A 5,311-nucleotide genomic window follows, 5' to 3' on the forward strand; every position below is an offset into this window, starting at 1 on the left:
GGTAATCTTGTAGACCAGTTATTAACTTTGGTTATCTATAACCCAGACTCCGGATGTTAAAAAAACGGTCTGGTTTTAGCAGACAGAGTTCGTGAGTTCGTTTTCGAAACAGGAAGCTATTTTTATCAGCCGGAGACAAGAGTTTAAATAATAATCTGGTTGTACCAGAAGTAAGGGCCCCAACCCCACATGCAGAGCAGCACTCGTGTGTTTGGTTGTTTTTTTTTTCTTACTTCTATAAGTACCCTACCAGAAATCCTGAGGTCTTCACACTAGTGACCTGAAACCAGAGCGATGACCCTTCAAAGAGAACACGGTACGCATTCAGCCTTTCCTCCGTAACTTAAGAAATAGCAAAAATCGACACTTTGTATTTTCATTCCTGCGTGTTTTCAATTAACAGTTTTTGACTTGATCGACAATGGGCTTCATTCAACCGAATATCAACTTGAAGGTAAGAGGGCCTTCTATGTACTAGAGTGAAATAGAAATGTTCTAAATTTTAAAGTGTACTATCCTGATGTGTATTTTGTATATTGTTTTTACAGATTTGTACTCAGGCGAGGAAATAGGTTCTACAAGGGAGAATGGCATTCCATCAGCGCAGGTTGTAGATCTCACAGGAGAAGTCGGTAAGTAAGGTTACCTTAACTTTTAATCAGTGTGTAGGTTTTATTTATTTATTTACAAACTTTTACGCAGATGTGGTAACAGTACTCTTTCTTTCATTACACCCGCAGATGGTGCGAGCGATTGTGAACGGTACTTTATGCAGGGTCTCTCCCCTACCTTTTACGAGGAGAGCGCTCCGGTTCCGGAATCGGCAAAGAGGGGACCTCTATGCGGTTAATTTTTTTCAGCTAATGAGTGTTTGTATCTCTTAAAGACTTCTTGTTTCTTTAAAAAATGGAAATTTTAACATCAGTGTTAGTAATATTTAAACATTTCTCTGTGATCCAAAAATATTCAGCCACTTTATTGAGAATTTACAGTTTTACCTGTTATTCAGAAATAACTTGGATGCATGCACAAATATCAAGGATTGCAGTATTGCAGCAAAAGGTACTTTATCCAGGGTTCAATTATATAAAATGTCTTATTACACTAGTGCAGTCATTTAAACTTTCTCTTCAGGTTTGTCTGTGGTGCTTGGTCATTTGGTGAAGTAGGCCTTTTTAAAGGGCCTTCATCTTTATCTTATTTTGTATTTGCTCTTCATAATTATAAATTAGGACTAAAATGCTCAGCAGCATGATCCTATTTTTTAAGTAATCACTAAAACAGGTTTATCAACTTTTACTAAACCTTTGGAATAATTCTGTCCCCAAATATTGTGAAATGAAATTGACCAGTTATAGACAAGATTTCTATCAATTTTGCAATGTACTTGTTTCTTCAATCTAAATTTTATAGGATTGCATTTTATTTATTGACTGCATTACAGAAACGTCCATTGTTGGCTGGCATGTAATGACACGGAGTTCCCTCTTAGTTCCTTCCTAGCTAGCATGGAGCGACACTCCAGCATGGATGAATAAAGAATGGGTATTTCTATTAAGAGAATATTGTAATCTAAATTAAATATTTAATTTGTAGTTACACTTACAAAATAAGGACAATTCTTATGTAGCAAAAAAAAAAAACTACAAGTGTTAACAGCGTCCAAATAACTCTAAATGTAGTCTTTCAGTAACATATAGACTATGTCCCTCATTCTAAACTAAAGCCTTACTCATAACTAAGTCACTAGTCATGCTAACAGGCCTCCTCTTTCCCTTTAGTAAAAAAAGCTAGAATTATAAAAAAAAATATAGTTTACAACTTCATCAACTGGAAACTTCAAGAGCTAAAGTTTGATCCTTCTACTGAGAACCAGCTGCCTTTTGCTAATTAGGGTTTATTAGACTATTACAGAGGTCATGAATCCAAAACCCTTCCCTTGGGGATGAAGTATTCAAATGCTAGTTAGCTACTTTGTTGACATAACAGGACAGTAGTTTTCTGTTGAAAATAAAACAGAGGTTATAATAAATCTCCTACAGGTAAAAGAATAGAAATAAGCTTCTTTATTTTGGCTCAACCGTGATCTGTGCTAATAACACTTATTGCACGTTCCAAAGCTCAACAGGAACCAGCAGCTTCAACAGCAAAAGTCTGTAACAATATCTATCATATGGCTTTTTTTTTTATGTAATGCCCAGATTTACCACGGGTTCTTGACTAGCCAGAACAGGATGTTCAGCAGTCTTACACTGTTTCATTGCAGGTCTTGCATTCAGCCATAGTGGCTAGTTTGCCCTTGACAATAAGGTTTTAGTAAAAAGTCTCATCACTGCTGCGACCTCTTTTTAGAGACCATGCTGTTTCTATTTTTTTTCTAGTGTCCCCTTCCATAGCATTTTTCAGAGACACTACTAAAGAGGAAAACAGATTGCCATCGATAACCCAAACTCTAGGGTTAACTCGTAATTTTCATTACATTTGTTATGTAGTAAATCTACAACTGCAAAGCAATTTAGTGATCCCTACCATGTAGTGATCAAATGTCAATGCTCTCTCTCTCTTCCCCATATTTAAAATGTGTAAAACTAATACCGCAAAACTCATCAGGATCAATCTTCTATGTGTAAGTTAACATGTTGCAAATTTTACCCTTGCTACTAAGAGTTAGTACATGACATCCAACATTAGTCCTCATTTTCTGAGCTGCTTTCTGAGCTGCTTTTGTCAAGCTTTGTGAGACGTGAAAACATTAATTTCACCCCCACAATGTTTCTACATCACTGAAAAGAGCATGTGAAAATCTAGTTTTGGGGAGAAGTCTGTTTTTGCTTGTGATAAGCTAACCCAAATGGCACCATCAAAACTTCTAGTTTCACATTTAAAAAAAAAATCCTGCCCCGCCTTCATACTATTTACCTGTTTTGTGAAGCACATGCAGGAAGGATTGAATTACAGTCAGCAGTGGTTTACTGTCAACATTAGGTTATTGCAGAACAACAAAGAAGCCCCCTGCTGTGAAGAAGCATTTTGAGTAACAGAATTACATATCATGACAAATACATTAGTATGTACCACCGGTTGTTGTGGCTCTAAAAACTGAGTTGATGGCTCACTATGACTCTGAACTGATAGTAAAACACATGCTTTTGTATTTGTATTGCGTATTTACCATGGAGTTCAGCCGTTCTCATGTTCGCCTGTTTGTCCTCTCTCTGTGTTCTTGTTACACGGTGCAAAAGAAAAAATCTTATCCATTCTAACCAAAACAATACATATGTATAAATATTTACAACTTTACTACAAGTGTTATGTCAGTTACAGGATATTATAAATCTAAAACTTCAAAGCAATGTTAATTACATTTTCATTAGCTTCAGAGTTTTCTACAGCAACTGGCTAGGAGGTGATTAAGTCATCTGGAAAGGGAGATCATGAAAGTGATGGCAATTTTTAGTGAAGTTATATGTAATGGGCACTTATCTGACCAAATACCAGTCTAAAGTGAAAAGGGCAAATGCTTGAGTGACAAAAACAATGCAAAGCAGGAGAGCAAGAGTCAGAGAGACCAAACTGACATAGGTTTATATGGGGACAAGCAGCTGTACTGTCCAACAAAAACTAATGAAGACACTAATTTTAAATTTAAAGTTTGGTGATGTTGACACTGACTTGCATTAAAATAGCTTTAAAAGCGGCTTGCTAGTTAAACATTTCTATTGGGGCATACCTGTAGAGATGTGCCGTTTTAATATATTGGGGTGGAAAATAAAAACAGTATTAAGAATATATTAACATAATAATTTAATAGAAATACGGCAGCTTGCTTAGCCTACATGCAATGAATCAATCGCCTGACTCTCTCCATCCCTGCAGAATGTACGGCTAGTATACCACCATATAGTTGATCATGTGTTATACGCTAATTCCAACATTCTTTTCTTGATTCCCATGTGGAGAGACAAAACTTTTTAAATGACGTGTACATTTTGACTGGTTTTCCACAAATGTAGCAGTAGGTTATATTACTTACTAAAGGGATGTCTTTAAAGACTGTATGCACTGATCGTCACCAGTTTCAGCACTATCCTTAACAGACGTGTCTTCAGTATTTCCATTAAGAGCTTTAGCCCAAACTCCTGGTACTTGTACTTGCTTCATTTCCCTACAAGTGTTTCACTGTGTTGGTTGACTGCAGTCTTAGTGTTGGACATTTTAATATTAAGTTCTTCTGAGGGTTGCAAATATTTTGAACGTCCTGCTGTGCTTTCCATGAAACTAGTCTGATTGACTGTAAGAATCAGGTACATATTCCTCCTCTGATAAATTCTATTCACTTGGACTTGGTTCTTAAAAAAAGCTTAAAAAGGTCTTAGTGAGTACTAACTTTGAGAATAATTCCGCAATGACACTTACGAGCCTACCTAACTATTAACATGTTTAAGCTTAAATACAGATTTTTGCTGTGAAAGTAAATAACAAAATCATGTATCACGCATAATCTATACTGATAATCATTTAGATGCTTAATTTGGTTGTTCTTTTGAAGCATGTGCAATTCATCGGTTGGGTTGATTTTTCACTTCACTTTAATTGAGGTGCAAATTGATGTTGTGTGTCTCTTTGTTATTTATCAAGAAAATTAGTACTAAAACTTTGTAAAGAGGTACAAACATAAGATTCTAAAATGGGAGACTGTATAGTTTTTACATGGAAGCCAATTGACTTTTTATACGAGTATGTTTAAAGTAATTCAGTGTTTGTGAAGAAATGGTTGCTGCAAACTTGTTGGATTGCAACCTGCAAGACTTAAGATAGTTGAATAGACTGCTGAAAGTGTTAAATATTTGTCTAGATACTGTTTGTCCACACTGTCTTTGGTGTGCATTTTGGTGCCATCCATGTTGAGTTCAATGTTCATGTGCACTAGAGTAGCTCTAAGTTCTTCACCAAATTAGAAGTGTAATTGCTAATGAAAATGTAATTTCATAATCAATACTGTTGTCAGCACAACGGTCAACTTGAGGAGGGCTCCTCAGCAGTACCAGCTTGGAAAATGTGCCAGATGAAGTGAACCCTTTTCCCTCTTATGTGGCTTGGTGTGAGATGTAAAGGTGAGTATTTAATAAATAACATGTTGCATTCATGAATGCTTAACTTTAAACATAATAAGTAATAGTCTTATCTTCTGTTAGAATGCTATTTCAGTGAAGTGGTAGTTTAATTAACTTTTTTAAATCTTTGGTTCACCAATATGCAGTCTATTGGACTTGATACGCAAAGCAGCAAATATTATATTTACAGAGGGTAA

The 5,311-nt window shown here is 35.8% G+C and overlaps 1 long non-coding RNA gene across 1 annotated transcript; it reads left to right on the forward strand.

Annotated features, from left to right (window-relative positions):
• The first annotated feature begins 222 nt into the window (after positions 1–222).
• Positions 223–790, forward strand: LOC119909680. The gene is made up of 4 exons (XR_005445512.1): positions 223–316; positions 404–454; positions 549–632; positions 741–790. It is a non-coding gene; the product is annotated as an uncharacterized LOC119909680 (long non-coding RNA).
• The last annotated feature ends 4,521 nt before the right edge of the window (positions 791–5,311 follow it).

The sequence above is a fragment of the Micropterus salmoides genome, unplaced genomic scaffold, assembly GCF_014851395.1.
Source record: "Micropterus salmoides isolate LMB-PRFRI ecotype aquatic unplaced genomic scaffold, ASM1485139v1 Ms_hic_scaffold_1815, whole genome shotgun sequence".
In the NCBI taxonomy this organism is placed as follows: domain Eukaryota; kingdom Metazoa; phylum Chordata; class Actinopteri; order Centrarchiformes; family Centrarchidae; genus Micropterus; species Micropterus salmoides.